Genomic DNA, 22869 nt, shown 5'->3' with positions numbered 1-22869 from the left:
GGGAGTTATGCATCTGTTTTGTAGCTTTGGACTGCAGACTATATTATTTTCACGTTTAACCTACTAAATGTTTTCAGCCCTCATGGACTGAAATTGGATAAACAAGATACTGCCTTTCAGATGTTTAACATGGAACTGTATTATATGGTATATGGCTTCAGAAATTTCAAGTAAAAATTCTCAGTAATATTAATAAGAGTCTATCCTGTATGGCTTATAAAGACATCATGGCTAAACTAATGGCCAAAACAAATGGTGTTCATTAACCCACAGCCCTATACAAACACTGTTTTTAGCACAGGAAAATTTATTCAAACAGTGAGATCCTTAGCAAGTAAGGATAGCATTTAATCCTTTGGCTGCTCTAATTTTAGGAATGTTTGTTCTTATAGTTGATTTCTTTGATTTTAACAGCTTCTGTTGTCAATATTAAATGACATACAATAATAATTATTAACAGTGAGATTAAACCTTGTTGGCAGTAGGTTTACTCCTACCAAAATAACTGAACACAAAGGCAAGTAGAAATGTGAAATACTGATTCTATGTAGGAAAAACTTTGCTATTTTCCTTGAGCCATCAATCTCCAAAAGGTGTATAGATAATAAGTTCAGTTTTACTGCTTAAATAGAACTTTGCTGCTATCAAATATAGCACCTGAACTTTAAAGTTTCTGAGCCCTCGTGACAGACATCATAGTAATTTGAAATTGCAAGTGCTCAACAGTTTTTCAGAACCAGATTCTTTTTCCAAAAAGTAAAAAAATACCTGGCCACAGTTTTTTAAGCCAAGTGTTTATTGGACTTACATAGACATAGAAAACAATTCTGTCCCAAAACTGTGTGTTTTTATTTCTTGGAGATTTTCCTAGATATCATTGCACTAAACTGATTCCATCCCTAACTATCAGCTGTTCTTACATTGCACTTCTTTCTTACTAAATTCAGTTTAGTTTTGTTTTACCAATTGCCTGTAAACACATATTATACTAATTATTCAAAGGTATATGGATATGTTGCCTACTGATGCTGCACTGTAAGATAATACTCATTGTCTACAACAGATGAAGAAAGTAAAATGTTTCAGGCAGGTGGAAGATACTGATAAGGTGAGAATTTAAAAAAAAAAACAAATTTGTAGCTTGTTAAAGCTACTGTGCACACTGTGACTCTGGTTATATCATACTAGCTGTGGCTGGAGAGCTAAGGACTGGTGCTTATCTCACCGTAGCTGGAAAATGTTTGATAAAAGCACATGTGCTATTATGGGAGCTGTAGACTGTAAATGTAGTTAAGTTGTGTTTTTATTTGAGACGTTTTAACTGGCTTCATGGAAAATGTCCTGAGAAACAGGATCTTTAAATTTACAGCTAGTAAAAAGGCTGGTTTTCAAAAGTTAGGTGTCCATTCATGTCTGTAAGAGTATCTGCCTGGGCTTTGCAATCATGGTCATTGCACACATGTGGGTATTTTTTCTCAGACTTGTGCATTTCTGCAGGGTGCTTACTTTCCTAAATCAGGGAAAGTTTACATAGCTAACTCAGAAAATGCCACCAACCCCAGGACCTTTTAGCTGAAGCTACATTAAGTTATATTGGGAGGGAATAGGAGACAGGCCATTTCCTGAGCTGTGTGCTCATATAGTCCAGCATTTGGCCCAAGAAATTTATTCAGTGCATTCAGTTCTAACCTTCTGAATGTTTTTGAGAGGAAGAAAATAATGAAATCACTTCTCAATCATACTGTCCTTCATGGCATGGGAAGAGTCCTTATTTATAAAAAATAACTGATGATAATGCATCACTCTCCACTGTCATTGATCTCCCTCTGCTCTTAGAATGCTGGTAGATAAAAAGTTTAAATGATGCCAAAAAGCAGCAAGTGGCTTTTATGGTTTAGAAAAAGCTTTACACATCTAAGCAGTGCTGCTTTAACTCATCTAGTTAAAGAAGAACAGTGTCCCTAATGTCTTGACATACAATAGAGCAGCCTCAGGCCTGCTGTACTTTATACAGGTTTCTGAGTACTGATCTCCCTAATGCATGCTCTGACCTATACTATTGGAGGATATGTCTGTGTAGGGACAATCTTCCCTTTAACAGGCCTGCCAAGTTTACAGCTGCTAGAGATCAATAGGCTTGTGTAAAGCAGGTGTACCACAGCTGTGTTTTGCACCATTGTATTATTTATTTGTTGTGTTGCTAATTGTATTATTTAAAAGGTAGTACTTCCTCCCTACTTCATCCTTGATGTGCCCCAACCAACCATTAGATGTAGGTGGGGTCATTGAAACTGAACTCCCAATCAGTCCTAGCCTTGATTAACAACAGGGTTGACCTCATTAAGATCTGCATAAAAATAAGAAGTTGTGACTTTTCCCTTCATTTCCTGCTTAGCTCTAGTCAAAAGTGACTGGCTGAAGGTGTCATAGAGCATCTACTAGCTTCAGGGAAATTACTGTGGTTTAGGACTATGTAACCCAGAGCAGAATATGGCCCAAGATCTTTTTTCCCCCTCTGTTTTTCTTTTTTTGTCTAACATAAATACAACTGACAGGCTTGGAAGAATTTTCCTCCCAGCTGTTCCAGCTGTGACATTCTTTTATTTAACCATCAGTTTCCATTAGATTCCAGACTCTGAAGAAGAAATGGCATTTTTTGCTGAATGGACATTTGTTATAAATGACTGATGAAGAATTTCCAGCTGTTATAGATTACACAACTGGCTGATTTTTTAAAATATATTTTTAAAAAAGGAGAGCAGCTTATAAATATTAACTTATAGAAGAGAGGGAAAGTTCTTGTATCATACTAGCACAGCACAGAAACCTATATACATTAGTAGAGGACTGCTTGAGGGATTGAAAATGGGATACAGAGACTTTTATCTGTAGGTCACCATCTCAAAGCCATGCCATGCTATTAAGCTCTTAACAGTTAATGACTGATGGCCAATAGCAAACAAATTTGGCCATCCATGCAAAAGTGCTATATCATATCTAAGAACTGCCTTATTTGTTGTGCTACTGACTGCTTTATTGCAAGGGCCAAAATATTTCACTTCAATTTGTCTCAACTATTGGAATAGAAACATACAGTCAACTGCAGCTGGTTACACAGAGTAAATGCTCTCCACCAAGATAAGACCTCAGGGGAATTAAAAGCCACTGCTTCAGACTTATTACGTGCTTTACTGCAACACTAGATTTCCCAAGGCGAGTCAAATTGTTGATCACCACCATGCCCTGTATCTTGCTTTCAGCAGTGACCACACACATTTGACATTTCATGAGGCAGGAGGGGAAGGTAATCTAAAGCACTTCTGGTGAAGCTAGTCAGTTTTCATTGACATGCATGAGGGCAGGCAAAGGGAATTCCTTCCTGCAAGTAATCATCTCTCATACAGAAACATAAGCTCTGATCACTCTGCAGTTATCAGAACAAGGACTCATTTGTTCTCAAGATGCCTTCCTTTTATTTAAAAAAAATATTTTTAGTTAATCTTCCCTTCTTTAAAAGAATTGCCCTCAGCATGTGTCTTAGTCCCAGTGTCTGTTCATTGGGCTCATGCAGTAGGGTACACTGTATTGGTTAAATACTTTAAAAACTCAGCAGGACATTATACCAAATTCATACAAATGGTAGATTTCATCAGTCAATGAGTTAGTAGGTACCTGATCAAATAAGACATCAATCTGAGTGTGGTGAAATGTAGTTTTTTTTCTAATAGCATAGTGCTTGGATTGGGGGCAGGAGGAGGAGAAGAAAGAGGAACTCTGATCAGTTAATTTAATTTACAAAGGCTTGACAATGCTTACTCTGCTACAGCTGAAATGAGTGCTGTGCAAACTGTGACTCAGCAAACATTCTTGGGTTGGATAAAATGACTAAGCAACCCACACCCATGCAAAATTCAGAACGGACCCACTGCTTGGTTTGTTCAAAAGATAATTATGATGTTTTCAGTTCAAAACCACAGTTTTAGCAGATGCTCTTAGTTCCACTTGTGGTCACTGGCATTTATAACTAAAATAGTTTTGTCTGCCAAGGTACTGGGGTTATCTCCCCACTCGCAGGATTTTTCACACAATTTTTCTCACATCAGTGTTATATACAAAGAGTTGGTTGTTGTCAGCCAATGTGTTTTGCCATATCCAGCTGATAAAGAAGACAGCTATTCAGAAAAATGACTGGATGGTGATCATTTTAGTTTATGATGTGTGTGTGAATCTTGGCCAAATGGAGGTATTTTCCATGACGGCTGCTCTAAGAAGATCATAGAATGATTGCCTGTTTCTGGAGGTTTAGACCAATGACAGGAAACAAGGGACGTGACTTTTTTTTACACCGTGGAGCTTGGAAAAAAACCAAAACCAAACCTCAGGGAGCCAGCTTGCCTCCTCTTAAAATAAAACCTAAAAATCTCTTTGATGAATGAGAATGTCTGCTTGTGGCTAAAGCAGTGAATTAGAAGACAGGTATCCACACTTCTATTTTGAGGTTTGTTATTGACCTGCAGCATAGCATTGGTGGAGTCATTTCAACTCCTTTTCCAGTCCCAAGTTTGTGTATGTGACTGTGACATCTTTGGGGAAAGAAAAAAAGTTACAGTTATGCTGTGTTGTATTTTGTACAAAATTTAGCAGAATGGAACCCTGGCTAGGCTGGGATCTCCAGATCCCGCTAATAATACAGCTTTGCCAATGCTTCCAATTTTATCATGTGTCCTATTATATTTAGTGTCTTTCTTAAAGCCACAGATCCTGGAGGCATGTGATTTAAAAAAAGAAAAGAAAACACACACACACAAAACTGTGACCCGAATATATTCTAGAACAGTGGCTTTCAACAATTTTGGACTCAAGGAACCCCGCCCATAATTTTTAGATTGGGTGTCACTCAATTCACAAAAACTAATTTATACATTACAATGCTTACCTCCTTGTGGGAGGGCTGGGCAATGGGGAACAGGGAATGAGTCAGGCAGGAAGAAGCCTGAGCCTGCACTTGCACTTATCTGTTTATTTCCTCACACCTTGTGGCAGTTTTCAAAGCACTGGTTGACACCCTGGTTGAGAATCACTGTTTTAGAGATTTAAAAAAAAGAGAGATGGTATATAAAAATGTGTATTTTTAAACTAAGGTCAGGATTTGGGGGTCTGACTCATTATTTTTAAATGCTTGGAAATGGTAATATTTTTATTGTGCAGGCCTTTGTATATAATAGTTCTCATCTCAGCTGGAGGCTCCAGGTGCTACCACAGAACAAATAATTTACAGCATCACTAATTAAACTGCATGGAATTGTAAATAGGATTTGAAAATTTAAAAGAACAGACTTCTGACGTTCCTCATACTGAATGACCCAGCCCCTATATACCAAAAGAATAACCTTCTGTATAGCATTCCAGTTACTTATCTTGGCTGGTCCTCAAGCAGGCAGTCCTCAGACTTGGGACACAATTGGTTCCTGAAAACTGTGTCTTAATTCAAAATGCTGTAACTCGGAACTGATTTTCCCATAGGAAACAATGTTATAAATGAGGGATTGGTTCCTGAACCCAAGGCCCAATACCCTATTTTCACCAAAAATAACCCAGAATTTTGTACTTAATCAATTATAGATGATTAATATAGCTACATTAATGTATTTATATTATAAATAGCAATCATATTGATTTGGAAGGACTTCTTTGAGAAGACGTTGCTGGACATTTTGAAGGGCTCTTGGTTGGACTTTTTGAAGAGTTATTGACTGGAGTCTTCTCAGGAGTCTTGGCTGCAGGTTTTTCTGGAGTCTTGGCTGCTTTCTTAAAGAAAGTGTCCAAGGAAATTTAGACAGATGTTCTCCAGGGAGATGGGTGATGCAGTGAACTTGTTTGCTGCCGTGGCTTGGTGTCAGATCAAGTGTTATAAAGTCGAAAGTTGAAACAGGGTGTCAATTTATAAATGTTTTAAGTGCGAAACATTATAACTCGAAACATTGTAAGTCGAGGACTGCCTGTAACCGAGAGATACATAGCTGTGTTAGTCTGAAGTTAGTCAGGAGGCAGGGTAGATTTGGACTTTTATAGGCTAAGTAAATATGATATATAGAGCACAACATTTTGTGAACCCAAGTTCTCTTCATCAGATGCTGAGAATAGTAGACATGAAAAAATAAAAGAACGATCATAGAATCATAGAAAATTAGGGTTGGCAAGGACCTCAGGAGGTCATTTAGTCCAACCTCCAGCTCAAAGCAGGACCATCCCCAACTAGATCATCCCAACCAGGGCTTTGTCTAGCTGGGTCTTAAACCTCCAAGGATGGAGATTCTACAACCTCTCTGGGTAACCTGTTCCAGTATTTTTCTACCTTCCAAGTGAGAGAGTTTTTTCCCAATAGCTATCCTCAGCTTCCCTTGCTGTAGCTTGAGACCATTACTGTTTCTTGTGTCATCTGCTACCACTGAGAACAGCCTAGTTCCATCCTCTTTGGAACCATCCTTCGGGTAGTTGAAGGCTGTTACTAAATACCCGCTCAGTCTTCTCTTCTCCAGACTAAATAAACCCAGTTCCCTCAGCCTCTCATCCTAAGTCATGTTCACTAGTCACCTAACCATTTTTGTTGGCCTCCTCTGGACACTGTCCAATTTGTCCAGTTTCTGTACAGGGGCCCAACACTGGACATAGTACCCCAGATGTGGTATCAACAGTGCCAAATAGAGAGGAGTAAGCACTTCCCTTGATCTTCTGACAATACTCCTATTATTGCAGCCCAGTATGCCATTAGCCTTCTTTGAAATGAGAGCACACTGTTGGTTCATATTCAGTTTATTGTCCAATGTAACCCCTGGTCCTTTTCTGCTAAGCTGCCTCTTTGCCAGTCAGTCCCCAGTCTGTACCAGTACATGGGATTGTTCTATTCTAAGTGCAGGACTTTGCACTTGTGTTTATTGAACCTCATGAGATTTTTTTTTGGCCCAATCTTCTAATTTCTCTAGGTCTCTCTGAATCCTAGCCCTACCCTTCAGCATATCTACTACTCTCCCCAGGTTGGTGTCATTTGCAAACTTGCCAAAGGTGCACACCACCTCATCTTCTAGGCCGTTGATGAAGATACTGAACAAAACTGGCTCCAAGACTGATCCCTGGGGCACTCTGCTTGATATTGGATGTCAAGTACTGTAGACATTGAGCCATCAATTACTAACAGTTGAGCCCAACCATCCAGCCAGTTTTCTATCCACCTTACAGTTCATTCATCGAACCCATACTTCCTCAGCTTGCTTAGAAGAATGTTGTGGGCAACTGTATCAAAAGCCTTGCTGAAGTCAATGTATATTATAGCCACTGCTCTCCCCACATCTACAGAGCCAGTCATCTCATCATAGAAGGCAATCAGGTTGGTCAGGCATGACTTGTCCTTGGTGAATCCATGCTAACTGTTCTTAATCACCTTCCTTCCTCCAAGTGTTTAGAAATGGATTCCTTGAGGATCTGCTCCATGATTATTCCAGGAACTTAGATGAGGATGACCAATTTGTAGTTCCCCATATCCCTCCTCTTCTCTTTCTTAAAGATGGGTGCTATATTTACCTTTTTATAATCATCCAGGACCTCTCCCAATCACCATGAGTTTTCAAAGATAATAGCCAGCAGCTCTGTAATCATATTGACCTACTCCTTCAACACCCTTAGGTGCCTTGCATCTGGCCCCAGGGACTTGTACACCTCCAGCTTTTCTAAATAGTTCCTAACCTGTACTTTCACCACTGTCAGCTGCTCACCTCTTCCCCAAACTGTGCTGCCAGTTGCAGTAGTCTGGGAACTGACTTTGCCTGTGAAGACTGAGGTAAAAAAGGCATTGAATACTTCATCCTTTTCCACATTATCTGTCACTAGGTTGCCTCCCCCATTCAGTGAGGAAAGCACACTTTCCCTGATCTTCCTCTTGTTGCTGATCTACTTGTAGAAACCCTTTGGGTACATCTCCATGTGCAGAGGCATATGCTTGCAGTGGCAAAAACAGTAGCAGCACAAATTTGTGCTACTGCTTTTTGCTGCTGCATATGCCCCTGCACGTGTGCTTTGGTGCAGGGCAAAATGCCTGCTTTGGCCAAGCTTCCCTTTCCCTGCTTCTCCTGGCTCTTGGCATACTGGAGGAGTCAGGGAGGAACTAGAGAAGAGTAGATGCTCTGGCCAGCCACCAGAGCATCTCCCTGGAGAACTGAGCCTCTGTGTCTGCCGGCGCATGCTCCTATAGCATGCATCCACCGCTTTTTTTCATGATTTTTTTTTTTGCTACTGGGATTTCCTGGTAGCAAATTTTGCCACAATGCTACAAATTTGCAGCTTGGGGCACGTTTTAACATTCCAGTGGTGCAGTTTGTGATGCTGGAAAGAAGTTTGCGGTGCCACAAACAGCACATGCCTGCACATCTGGATCCGGCCTTGTTGTTACCCTTCACATCACTTGCTAGCTGCAACTCCAATTGACCTTTGGCCTTCCTGATTTCATCCCTACATAATGGAGCAATACTTTTATACTCCTCCCTAGTCATTTGTTGAAGTTTCCACTTCTTGTAAGCTTTCTTTTTGTGTTTTAGCTTATTGAAGAGTTCCCTGCTAAGCCAAGGGAAATGTTAGCCACCTTAACTTGCTTGCTTGAACATGGAGCAAACATTTGGGTGTGGGCATGAGACTTACTTGGCTAATTCTTCCATTTTAGTTGTAACTCACTGCATCAAGAGATGTCAACTCAGTCATTTCTTATCTCTCACAGCTGTAATAATCACATACATTTTCCCAAAAGAACATAATTACATGAATATCTTCTCAGTCTGCTATTGCAAGGACCCATCATAAAAACCCATCATACAAACATTTACATTTTGAATGGAAAAAAAGAGCAGAAAGAACCTGGGAAATCACATATTTTTCAAGATACTTTCAAAATATTAAGCCGTCAGCTTATGGACTTCGTTATTTCAGAAAATCATCAAGTCAAAGGCTCAAGTCATAGAAATAATTATTTTGGAGATAATGAACAAGGGTGGAACTAAAATTAGATGTAATGGTACAGACAGGCTCCTTGCAGACGCATGTGGCCAAGACATTGGCCATTCAAAATTTCACCAGTAGAGCATGGTGTCTGCACTGGCTATTCAGGAAGAAGCAGCAGAGGTTTACTCCTTTAAATCTGCAGCTAGAGTTTGTGTCCTTGTTTAAAATTGAGTTAATTGACATGACTGTAAATGCTTGTTTAAACACCCAAATGTTTGTGGCTTACCATAGGTTGTGGTTTTATGTTACAACCTTGCTTTTTCGATTTCATATTTAAAAGTCTACCAACTTAATTATAATCTCAACAAAAGTCTATCCCATTAGCCTGAAGGAAGACAAATGACTATAATCCCAATCTCAGAAAGAAAGCTGTCATAAATCTTCCTTTTATAACTAGAGGAAAATCTCAATTTTAGAAAGAATCAGATCTTCAACCAACTACAAAATGAAACTACAGCTGCACAAATAATGGAGAAAATATGTGTTTTCAAGACGTGGCAACCAGGATCCATACTTGCAATATTGAGAAACAGAACAAAGCATTCTTTTCTGATAGAATCCATTCAGAAAACAACCCAGCTCCTTACATTTGCAGCATGGGGTACCATAGGGGCTGTGGATGCTGTTGTAGCTGTGTTTCATTCAAGAATTAATTGCCCTTCTGTTTTGTGTTTGTCTTTAAGTGTTTCTTTGGACCATGAACCCTTCAACTAAGGACCAGTTACATGTCTGGGTCTTTGGCATGGAACTGCTTTGGGACAACCCTGTGTACATTTAGAACATTATGTAGCGGATAGTGCAAGAAAGTACTTAAGAACATGACAAACTATTGTGAAGCCAATTTTTAAATTTATGATTGGGGTGCATCATGACTACAATATCAATGTTTAAACTGCTGTCTTGTGCATTGTTTTTGCTGTATTATTTCTGTTTTTTTCTGTCTTCTCTTGTTTTTTATGATTCCCTTTTTTTTTCCCAATGGATTTTACAGTAATGATTTTTTCTTTGCTTAACTATGTACTCATTGTGCTTATTGGTTTTTTTTTAATCTATTTTATGCTCCATAAATAGTAATAGTGGTAGCAGGTAGGTGCTATTTGGAACGTTTCAGAAGAACATAAAAATCCTGATGCTTGAAAAATCCTTGAATTCTCCCAGGCAAAGAGTCTAAGCTGAGATGCTAGTCTGGTTCTGCCGACAGATTCATGAAGGAATATATACACATGTACATGCATGCTATTCTTTCCTGCAGACTGTCTTGACTTGTCAGGAACAGGTGGATATTGACAATGATCCTACATTCCCAATGGTCAGAGTAGAGGATTTTCATTCATTTAAGCTTTTGCTGGCAGCAGCTCCAAACTGTACTGAAAACACTTTAGCGATCACTTGCAAAGGAAAAATATTTGAGTCCATGGCCCTCCCCTCCTCCCCATTCTTTATATTGAAAAGTTTCTGCTTGATTTTTCTTTTAAGTTAGAGATTCAGGCTTTTCTAGGGTGGTATAATACTGAAATAGTGATTTCACAAGAGCTAGAAAAGTGAAAATGAAGTAGATAAGAGGGGAAGAGATTTTTAGCTTCTGTTCATAACTTTGTATTTTGTTTGCTTCTCCCTAACACTTATTTGAGAGATACAGTGAAGTGGATTTCAGGGATTCATTTACATTTTGACTAAAGAAAGTCTTTGCTAGAGGGCCAACACCCCTCCCACACCCTCCTTTCAAGTACAGTGTTAAGAATGCAAAGTAAATCTCCCTCAGACACCCCCGCTCTCCCTCCAGGGTTTTCCAGATAAACTTAAGGAAGTTCAAGATTTTACACCTCTGGTAGAACAAAGCCAAGCTGAAAAAACAACATAACCCCATGTCTGTCCCCTATCTCCCAGGACTTCCTTACATATCACTGGGAAAAGCAGCAAAAAAAGGACACAGTTCCAGTATCTTTAGAAGGAATCACCTGTGTAAGGCTCATAAAGCTATGGACACATGCAGGGAGAGGAAAAGCTCAGGGCATAAACCTAGAGTAAACTGCACCATAGTATCTACATAAGCAAATGAGCAGGCTGTGCAGTGAAACAGGCATTTGGAAGTGTGAGAAAATTGCCTCTAGTTTGTCCAGGGGTCAGTTTGCATTTGCTGGAATAGAGTTGCATTGTTTTTACAGTAATTATATCATGTGTTCACAGCTTTTTAAAACCAGGACAACTTCACTCAAGTGTTCATGGGCTAAGAGGGGAGAAAAAAAAAATAATCAGAGAGATCAGAAAAAGCCCCTGACCAGGCAACCCCATTTGGTTCTGTAACCTCAGTAGGTTTATACACAGTTATGGGGATCTGCTCCACAATCCCCATTAATGGTGATGGGGCTGTGCGCAGGTGAAAGGGTTGGCTCATAGGGATACTACAGGCAGTCCTTGAACTTACAACACAATTGGTTCCTGAAAACCACGTCTTAAGTCAAAACGTTGTAACTCAGAACCAATTTTCTTATAAGAAACAATGTTAGAAATGGGGGATTGGTTCCTGAACCAAGGCCCAACACCCTAGTTTCACCAAAAATACCCCAGAATTTTGTACTTGATCAATTATAGATGAGTAATATAACTACATGAATGTATTTATATTGTAAATAAGATACAGTGAAGTGGATTTCAGGGATTCATTTACATTTTGACTAAAGAAAGTCTTTGCTAGAGGGCCAACACCCCTCCCACACCCTCCTTTCAAGTACAGTGTTAAGAATGCAAAGTAAATCTCCCTCAGACACCCCCGCTCTCCCTCCAGGGTTTTCCAGATAAACTTAAGGAAGTTCAAGATTTTACACCTCTGGTAGAACAAAGCCAAGCTGAAAAAACAACATAACCCCATGTCTGTCCCCTATCTCCCAGGACTTCCTTACATATCACTGGGAAAAGCAGCAAAAAAAGGACACAGTTCCAGTATCTTTAGAAGGAATCACCTGTGTAAGGCTCATAAAGCTATGGACACATGCAGGGAGAGGAAAAGCTCAGGGCATAAACCTAGAGTAAACTGCACCATAGTATCTACATAAGCAAATGAGCAGGCTGTGCAGTGAAACAGGCATTTGGAAGTGTGAGAAAATTGCCTCTAGTTTGTCCAGGGGTCAGTTTGCATTTGCTGGAATAGAGTTGCATTGTTTTTACAGTAATTATATCATGTGTTCACAGCTTTTTAAAACCAGGACAACTTCACTCAAGTGTTCATGGGCTAAGAGGGGAGAAAAAAAAAATAATCAGAGAGATCAGAAAAAGCCCCTGACCAGGCAACCCCATTTGGTTCTGTAACCTCAGTAGGTTTATACACAGTTATGGGGATCTGCTCCACAATCCCCATTAATGGTGATGGGGCTGTGCGCAGGTGAAAGGGTTGGCTCATAGGGATACTACAGGCAGTCCTTGAACTTACAACACAATTGGTTCCTGAAAACCACGTCTTAAGTCAAAACGTTGTAACTCAGAACCAATTTTCTTATAAGAAACAATGTTAGAAATGGGGGATTGGTTCCTGAACCAAGGCCCAACACCCTAGTTTCACCAAAAATACCCCAGAATTTTGTACTTGATCAATTATAGATGAGTAATATAACTACATGAATGTATTTATATTGTAAATAGCAATCATATTGATTTGGAAGGACTTCTTTGAGGTGACATTGCTGGACTTTTTGAAGGGTTCTTGGCTAGAGTCTTCTCGGGAGTCTTGACTGCAGGTTTTTCTGGAGTTTTGTCTGCTTTCTTAAAGAAAATGTCCAAGGAAATTTGGACAGGTGTTCTCCAGGGAGATGGGCGATGCAGTGAACTTGTTTGCTGGCATGGCATCACATCGGATCAAGCGTTGTAATGTAAAAACTGACGTCAGAAAGTTGAAACGGTGTCAATTTATAAATGTAAGCATGAAATGTTGTAACTCAAAACGTTCTAAGTCAAGGACTGCCTGTATTATAAAACTGGGCCTTAAGTCTTGAGCATGAGTGGGGAGCATTCACAAAGGAAATGAACATAGGCAGACAAAGTTCTTCAGGTAAAACTGGTATCTTTTGTTAGAGCAACTCAAATAGTTGGAAAAATTCTTCTTTGCAAGCTTTTGGGTACAAATACCCTTCGTCAGGCAGAGGTAATGACTGCGTAAGTGTGTAGACATAATGGCTGCTTGCAGACATGGGGGAATAAAACCTCAGTGCTTTACTTTAAACTCATCCCACTCCTGCGTTGAGCCTAGCACATGCCCAGAAGAGGCAGTGTCTTAGTTGCACCCAGCTTTCCTAACATCTGTAGAGATTGGGCACTTTTGTGGCGCCTTTTTGACACGTCTGTCTAATTGAATCATCTTAGCTAAAAGCACCAAAAAGCCCCACTGAAGCACCCAATCTATATAGACGCTGCAGAGCCAAATTGAAGTAACATGCTGCCGCTTCTGGTAGAGCATGGGTTTTTTTTTCCACCCCTTACGTCTGTCAGCACCTAATATGTTTGTTTTCAATTGAATTTTCTCTCAAATTACTTAACCTGCCAGTGATGGCACAGCAAATTATCTGGCTAGTCGCACGCACAAAAGTCATTCTGCTTTCTTGTGAGCCTCATGTATTTAGAATGCATTCAGTCCACATTTCCCTATTAGAAAATTTATATTGCTGTGTTCAGGCAGAATAAGATTAAAAGCCAAAGACAAGCCAAGTAGTCTTTACCATAAAAAAGAAGCTTTCTGTTTTTAATTCCACACACCAAAGTCAGATTATGTTTTTTTTCCCCCCCCATCGCTCTTGGTATACATCTTCCTAGCCTAGCTGAGTTATTACCTTGAAAACCCTTGGCAACAACAGTGATGCGCAGTGTGCTGTGATGAGACATACATGACTATCAGCTACTGAAGCCAGTCAACAAATGGCTCATTGCTTGAGCAGATGCTGCTCCTGCCTGTAAAATGTTCTGATCTGGGATATTGAAGAAACCAGATCACTAAAAATGCAGAGAAATTTGCAAGAGATAATTCACAGGATAATGGAGATAATTGATGACTGTACTGAGACCATTAAGCTCCTTTCATTTACTGTACTATAAGCAGGATTTTAACTCCTCTTCAGATGTGTAAAGCCTATTCATTGACACACTGAGTCACTAATTGTCTTTAAAGTTTCATTAAAAACAGATGCCTTGCTAAAGAGCAAGTATTAGTCACACTCTGATCAAGGTGCAGCTAGTCATTCTGAGCATGAACTGATGATATATCTAATGATGTAGAAAACAGCTGCTAATGCAGCAATTGCATTCGCTGCTGTACAGTTACAATTAATATTGATAAACTCAGAGTGCCTGCTGGAAATGCATTATGCTGGCTGGGTAGGCAGAAGAGTGAGGGACAGATAAAAAAATATACTAAGGGAAGTGATTCTTCTACTCTATTTGGCATTGGTGAGGCACTACCTGCAGTACTTTGTCCAGTTTTGGGCCCCATGCTTCAAAAAGGATGTGGACAGATTGGAAAAGAGTCCAGCAGGGAGCAACAAGGATGGTTTGAGTCCTGGGAAGCATGTCTCAGAACAGGGGAGGGCAATTATTGTGTGTGGAGGGCCGCTTACCAAGTTTTGGCAAGCTGTAGAGGGCCACATGGCTAGCCTCACCCCATAACAGGTGTCCTGCCCCCTAATCACCATCTTGTGACTGGAAGTTCCACCCCCTAACACCCTGACCTTTGCCACTAGGCCTTGCTGCTGGGCTCTGCTGCCATCTTCCCCAGGGTCCTACTGCCCCTGACTTCTGTCATCTTTGACAGGCAGCCAGGAGCACATAAATATTAATTTTCTATTTTTTTAGGGGCCCTGCAGGCCAGATAGAATGGCTGTATTTTGCCCTCCCCTGTATTAGAAGGAAAGACTGAAAGAACTAGCGTAATGTAGTCTGGAAAAGAGAAGATTGAGGGCAGGGTGGATTTAATAACAGTCTTCAAAGAGCAATTATCAACAGGATGGAGCTATACAGCCACAGAAAGAGGCTGAGACAGGATTAGGAGTAATGGCCTCAAATTTCAGCAGAGGAAATTTAGGTTAGAGATGAAGAATAACTTTCTGGCTATGAGGGTAGTTAAGTGTTGGATCAGGCTACCTAGGGAAGTTGTGGACCCTCTATCCCTGGAAATTTTCAAGAGCAGGTTGGACAGACGCTTGGCTAGAATGGTTTAGTCCTGGATGACTCTGCCTTTTGAGATCTTTTTCCAATTCTTCTTTCCTATGATCCTATAACAAGACAAAGCCAATGTCTGTTGTACTTTTTCCATTTTTCTCCCTCCAACCATGTAATGATAGAACTTGTTAATTTACCAGAGAATTGTTTATTGCTGCTTGCAGACATAAACACCCCCCACAAACCAGTGCTTTACTTTAAAAACTTGGCATGTTCCCGCGCTGAGCCCCACACAAGACCAGAAGAGGCAGTTCATTAGCTGGACCTGGCTCACCCGAGATCTGTATAGATCTGGCACTTCAGTGGAGCTTTTTTGGTCTTTTATTTTAATAGGTCAGAGGTTGTCAACCCAGTGGTATGCGTACTCCCAGGGATACTTGAGAAGGCCCTAGTGGGTACACGTGGGTGAGCAGGGATGGAGCACCATTGTGCGCCATCCTGTGCTGCTGTGCAGGCCCTGCCCACCCAGTCAGACAACGCCCCTCTTTCCCCTCCCCCCACCCGTGTCCAGCCACCAGGGGTACACTGCTCAAAAAATGTCGGAAACCCCTGTAATAGGCGATTGAACCAGTTTAGGTTCAATCACCAAAAGGCCCCACTGAAGTGCCCAATCTATACAGATACTGCCAAACCCAGTTGAAGTAATGTGCTGCTGCTTCCAGTAAAGCACTTAAAAAAAAAAAAATTTCTGCAAACAGTCTATGTGCACAGACTATTTAAGATTTGCAAAATAATTTTAAGTCAAGATAAGCTAGTAACAATAAGTACCAGGAGGAAGAAACTTGGAATACTCCACCTCTCAATTGTTATTAAGTCATGATACATTTTGCTTTAATCTGTTTTATTTTGTGATTTTAGCAGCTTAATTTGTTTTATGAACACAGGACTGGAAAGGGCTCTTGATATATTGAATGTAGACTCCTTCATTTGCAGACAATCATTTCACAAAGATGCCTAAAATTTATCCTCTCAATTTCCCCACACATCTCTCTTCCCTCCAAAAATAAAAACACTCTACAGGGCTGTCCCAGAAAGCATAGGAGACAATGATGTCATTGTCCTGCTATTGTACTGGCAATAGATGCTGTAAGGACTGCAGGAAAATGACTCTACCTTCTGCCACTGAGGAGAGCAATCTTGCAAGTCCTTGCCCATGGGCAACTGGTGCCACCTTAGTCAGGGGGGCACATACCCCACCCAAGCAACCAGTCAGGAGTGGGGGGGGGGTCCCCCCCGTGGCCGATCACACTGATTGGGAAGTGGCCGCAACGCTCCTGGAAATGGCCATGGTGCTGGGCTCCCACTGCCCAGCTGGTGCTCTTGCCTGCCCCCCCTGTCTGTTGCCTAAGAGGGGAGTGTGGCCTGTCACAGGGTGCATGTGCATCCCCTACACATCGCCACTGTCCTTGCCCGCTTGACTTGGGGAAAAATCCTTCCTCATTCCATCTGACTGGTTTGATTCTGGGCAAATCAAACCCTCTAGCTATATTCCTTGCTTATGTTTAACACGTTTTCTCTGAAGTTTTTAAAAAAGAAGGCTTAAGGCCCTAATCCACTTGTCAATTACTCCAGTTTTATACTAGCATATACTCCTGCAAATAGTTATATCAATTGTGGTTTTCCCCAGTTTACTTGCAGATGAAAGGAGAATCAGGCCTCATTACCTTCATAGTTGGTCGGAAGGGACCTGAGTAGATCAAGTCAGACCCCCTGCCATGGCAGGAAAGAGTACTGGGGTCAAATGACCCCAGCAAGGTGTTCATCTAACCTCCTCTTAAAGACCCCCAGGGTAGGAGCCATCACCTCTCATCTACACTAGATTTTTTTCTAAAGTTTCCTACTGTTGCTATCACAGGTCTAGCTCCTTTAGTAACAGCAATGGTGGTGATGTCAGTAGGAATAGGGTTTGAGTCTGTCACAGGCATATGAAGCACTGTATTGCCCAATTCTGCCCAGAGAAAGTCCTCATGGTATTTAAAATGTCAGTGACCAGCTAGAGATTTGTTAACGTTTATTTTGAATGCCTCACAGCACCCCTGGGGAAAGAAGAGTAAGACCCCCCGCCCCCCTGGGCATAATCTGTTGTGTTGCTTCTCAGGAAGTTCAGGCTGGCAAAAGGGGGAGAAAAATGCAGAGGTGGATTGATACTTCCCTTGTATCTCCTGGGCTCTCTGTTGCCAGTTCCAAGTGTTCAAAAATGATGAATTGGTGATACCCCAGTCCTGTTATTAACTTAAAAAACCCAAAAACCCAAAAAACCCCCAACAAACCACCACATTGGCTTCTTTTTAGTTGCCTTCTGGTTGGAATGTTTGGAGTTCTCTCAGATCGTGTTGGGGGGGGGGGGGAGGTTCACTGTAACCATGAGGATTAGAAACTTTAAATAAAACCAACAAATAGATTCTTGCAAACTACCTGGATCTAGGGCTTAAAAAACCCCATAAAAGTAACATCATAAGAGTTGGAAACATAACAGAAACAGACATCTTGTGAGCAGTTAGTTATGAACCTATGTATTTCTCGGTGTTCCAGAATATCTAGAGATCTCCGATTATGCCCACTCCTACCCCAGCATGTCCCTATACTGGAAATTATTGGGAGCATAGGAAAGACACAGCATAAGACCACATATATCTGTGCCCCTATGCTAAGGAAATTCCTACCAGGAATTTTTGTGGTTCCTTTGTGCTGCTAAAGTGGTCTAAACACTTGAGTAAACACTTCAAGTTGCTGGAGAAGTACCATCAATGCTGTCTGTGGAGGATCCTTCAAATCCAGTGGGAAGACAGACAAACCAGCATTCTCATGAGCAAACACCATGAGCATTAAGAAGATGATCATCGGACATCAACTTTGCTGGGCCAGCCACATCATCTGGATGTCTGACTCCAGACTCCCAAAGCAAATTTTATCCCCCCTGCTCATTCAAGATGTACGCTCAAGAGTAGGGCAGAGAAAGCGCTTCAAGGATATCCTCAGGGCCAACTTGAAAAAAAATGGAACATTGACATCACCCAGGACCACCCCAAATGGAGAAAGTTTGCTGCAAGGATCTCAGTATTTTGAAAGCTCATGATGACAGCAGAAGACAGAAAAGTGAGAGCAGCAGAAATAGTGTCTTGCAGACTGAATCAAGCATTCAGAGCCACCCAACCTGCATGGAAACACATGCCTGAATTACAACACAGTCTGTTGATCCCAGATCAGCTTCATCAGACATCTTCGGGCCCACAGAAAAGGCAGTCATAGAAGACAATCATCCTCGACTGTGAGGGATTGCCAGTGATGATTATGAGAGTGGTTTAAACACACCAATACCTTATTTCTGTTCCCTTTATTCAACTTTGAAAATGGATTAAACTAAACTACAGAAGGCCATTTTTCTTCCAGAATAAGATTCTCTGCACACACCGTTATCCAGGATTAAATACTCGATAAAAAACTATTTCTGAAGAGCTAGATAAGCCAAAGAAAGAACGTATGCTTTTGCATATAAAGCTTTCCTTCACCCACAACTTGTTCTTATTCATTTTTCTTTCAAGATAACATGGAGAATAAACTGCTTATTAATAAAAGAGACTTTGAGGTTAGTGGCAGGGTTTGTGAAGCTAACTTAGCTGTCACGTCATTAATATTTGTTGAAGAGAACATCAGTATTACTCTTTGCTCTACCCAGATGAAATATGTTACAAATAAATATTACATGTTACAAAACTGTGTGGCCTTTCTATATTCTATTAATTAATTCCAGGGCTAACACTTCTTGAACAATCACATTTTTTAATATCGTTTCTTATGCTAGGGCAACATTTTTAGAAGAAGGAGGACTGGATTATTTTCTAGGTTTTGTAAAAGTTTTAAAAAAAAAGCACATCTCTATCCAGCTTCCTACCCAGGAAGTACTGAATGTCCCATATAACTCTCCTTATTTACTTATCTATCCCTAAAGTTTCCACCATTTTCATACTTATCTGCACATATAAAGGAGGAATTATTTATTTCATTGCTTTAGCCCCAGTGCTACACCTCACCAGATTGTCTTGTTTTACGATTTCCACATTCCTAGAATTGGCTTTGATCCTGGATTGCCAACCCAATATATTTTTTTTAATGGACAGTATGCAAGCTTTTTAACAAACAAACTTTTTTTTATAACTGACATGTTTTATATAATGTAAATGTAACCTTTCAGATAGGCCCTGGATGACAGTAACAAGTGACAGGTTCAAATTCAGGGGTGTCACAGCGGGGTCCTTTAGGAGGGCCGTGATCTCCTTAAGGCCCTCTCCCCGTGCCAATTCGGCCCAAGGGCACCCTCTAATCTCGCCCGCCACGTCTTTGCTGTTAAATAAGGTTGGGAGGCTGCCTTGCGTCTCCTTGGGCACGTAAACTCCTGGACCCCTCATGTAGTCTTATCGTGCACCCCTGAGTGCCTTGGGGCACCCTAGCCTTATGGGCTACGCGTGGCTCCTACCACCCCTAATACCATGCCCCAAGCCTCGCTGATGGGATAGACGTTGTCCTGTCACAAATCAACTTGCCCGCTCTCCCGGGCCTCCTCTGTAATCTAGCCCACTCTGGGCTCTCTCTAATAGTGTTGTCCCGCTCAGGGACCCTTATCCCCTCTGGGAACTTGTATCGAGCCCTACGGTCTTTTAGGCCCACCGCGCTGCTAACCTCCCCCCTCTGGGTGCACCGTGCTGCTATCCCCTCTTGCCGGGGACCACCGCCGCACCTTGCCCTTCTCCTGGGCTTTGTGCTGCTAACCCCTGTCGTCGGGGTCCACCACAGCACCTTGCCCGTGTCTGAGGTCTATTGCAGCACTAGCCCACTACCCGGGATTGCTACGCCCGTCTCGGGCTCCTCAACAGTCTCCCCCTTCTTGGGGACCTTACATGCCTGCGCCGAGCTTCTCAATAATATCACCCCCTCTCTGGGGCTCGCTGTGCCCACCCTGGGCTCCTTAACAATAGCTGGCTCTCCTTAGTTGCCCCGGCAACCCACAGCTGTGCCCGTTACCCTGGCAACCCTCATCTGGGCTCGTTATGTCCTGCCAGGGCTCTCTCGCCCTGGCAGTTTCTCCTCTCTAGGAGCAGAGCACCTCCGTGCTCTGCGACAAGGGGTTTAACAACAATTCACTAAACCTGGCTTGAGCCCCACTATTCCCATGCTGGCATGGAGCTACACCAGGGGCAGGCAATTATTTTGGGCAGAGGGCCACTTACCGAGTTTTGGCAAGCTGTCAAGGGCCACATGAGTAGCCCCACCCCTTGACAGGTGCTCCGCTCCCTGGTTCCCATCTTGCGACTGGAAATCCTGCTCTCTAACCCTTGACCTTTGCCATTAGAAGTCCATCCCCTTGCCTCCAAAAGTACTCCTTTCAGCAAGAGGTCTTGCCATCTTGGAACCAGAAAAAATTATATTCTAAAAAGCAAACATCTAAAACATTGATTAATTTGATTTCAACAAATATTTTTGTCATGCTTACTTGTGTTTGTGTAGTGTACATAGAGGTGATTGTATATAATAGCTTAAAATGAAGTCTTACTCTTGTATATTGTGGGGGGGAATAGGGGGTGGGTATAGGTTTGTGGGGGTAGACAGGTGTGGGGGGTATGGGTGTGGGAGCATGTGGATGTGGGCAAGGCTGGGGGGCTATGTGTGTGGGGAAAGGTGGCTGGAGTGTGTGAGGGGGTGTGGGCCTCTGTATGTATGGCAGTGCAAGGGGTGCGTGTAGGTTCATGTGTATGGTGGGGTGCACGTGTGGGACTCGACACACACACACACTCTCTCTCTTTCTCTCTACCGGTGTGCGTCCGTGCTCTCCAGTCTGGCAATGCAGCTAGGAACCATGTGGTCCTGGAGCAGTGTGGGGGCAGGAAGGCAGTGGCTGGGGGTGGGGTAGGGCTGGGCTGCTGCATCTTGCTGAGGGCTACCCTTGGCTCCTGTCATCTTTGACAGGCAGCCAGGAATAGATAAATATTTTCTAGATTTTATAGGGGCCCCGTGGGCCAGATAGAATGTCCTGGCAGGCCAGGTTCAGCTTGTGGGCCATATTTTGCCCACCCCTGAGCTACACCCACTGCTTCCTCTACCTTCAAGTCATGGTAGGTGAGTTGGGGGGCCCTGACCTTGGGGGCAGAGTGGTACTTGCAGCGCCTACTTGACGCGTGACCTAGGGCATATGATTTGGTAGAGCCTGGTGTCAGGCAGTGCTCCAGGGGGACATGGCTAGAAGGGTGCAGTGAGCCCAGCGTACCAGGAGGGCACAGCCAGAAGGACTCAATGAGCCCAGAGCACCAGAGGGGTGCAGGTACAGGGTTGGGCAAGCCCATAGTGCCGGAGAGGTGCAGCACTCCTAACGTCAGAGGGGCACAGCTAAGGAATGCAGCTGTACCACCCCTGTCCCTATCCTACCCAGTGCCTTGGACTTCCCAGAGCTGTACACCCTGCCTACCTTTGAGACAAGCAGCTGTTACAGGCAGGTGACATCCAGTGGGATATAGTGGCATGTGGCTAGGGCAGGGAGAGGCTATGGAGGCTCCTGTGGGCCACAAAGCCCTGATAGAGAGCTCCCTACAGGATGCTGATCTGCTCTCACTCAGTCACAATGTGGTGGTACTTTGCTCTGTCTGTTCATCAACACTTGCATGTAGCCTCTTCTATCAAACTCATGGTTTCTTAGGTTTTTTTTTTGGTTTTTGGTTGTTTTTTTTTCCCCCCAGATATCTATTTAAAAAAAAAAAAAAAATTGAGCTTTCATGGACAAACATTTTTTAGCCTTTTTTATGGCCTGCCCATAAGAAAATTATGGACAATTGGCAATCTTGTTCTGATTATTTTTCTGAAAGCTTTTCTTTTTTCTTCCCTCTAGAGGTGGGGAACCCCTTCCTCCCACAAAAAGGAAAAATACCACTGGAAATACTGTGGCTAAGCATTTTTTAAGCCTATCCCAGGTCTAACACATCACAGCTCTAAAGAAATGCTATTAGCAAAGCAGTTTTATAACAAAAATTGCTAGTACTTCCACTCCTGACTAGGGTAGATATTTTTCAACACAAGACAACATCTTTTTAGCAACAGTTTATAAATTTAAACATCTACATAAATGTAAGCTACAGGTGACTTAGTTTGCTGTATCACTATTTACTGAAGCATTATTTGGTTTCTTATTAGTTAAAATAAAAAAGAATTACTTCATACCCGTCTTTCAATACTGTTGTCCCTTTTCCCTCCCTTACAAACCTGGTTACTAGATGTAAATATTACCTGCTTGCTTTATACAGATGTCTGTAAAAATGCTGTTTCTTTTCCTTATTTATTTCCCTTTCATGCCCCTGCTATTTTCTATACCACTTGTAAAGACAGAATAATTTTCTGAAGTCAGTGAACAATGGAGCACAGTGCACAATGCAGTCAAAATGGAGTTCTGTCACCTGTACTTTACCCGTTAGTCTTTGTGACTGGGGACCATCCTGAGGCCAACCTCTGTGTTGGCCTACCCACCTGTTTTGGGCAGTCTGCCCACCTATCTCACCTGCCAGGCTTTGTTAGGCAATAATTAAGTTGTTTATTAGGTGGGAGGCTGCCCTTCAAGTCCCCAGGTATGCCGGGTGGCACATACAC

Source organism: Alligator sinensis, unplaced genomic scaffold, assembly GCF_000455745.1.
Source record: "Alligator sinensis unplaced genomic scaffold, ASM45574v1 scaffold223_1, whole genome shotgun sequence".
Lineage (NCBI taxonomy): Eukaryota > Metazoa > Chordata > Crocodylia > Alligatoridae > Alligator > Alligator sinensis.
Note: the sequence above shows the minus strand (reverse complement) of the source record.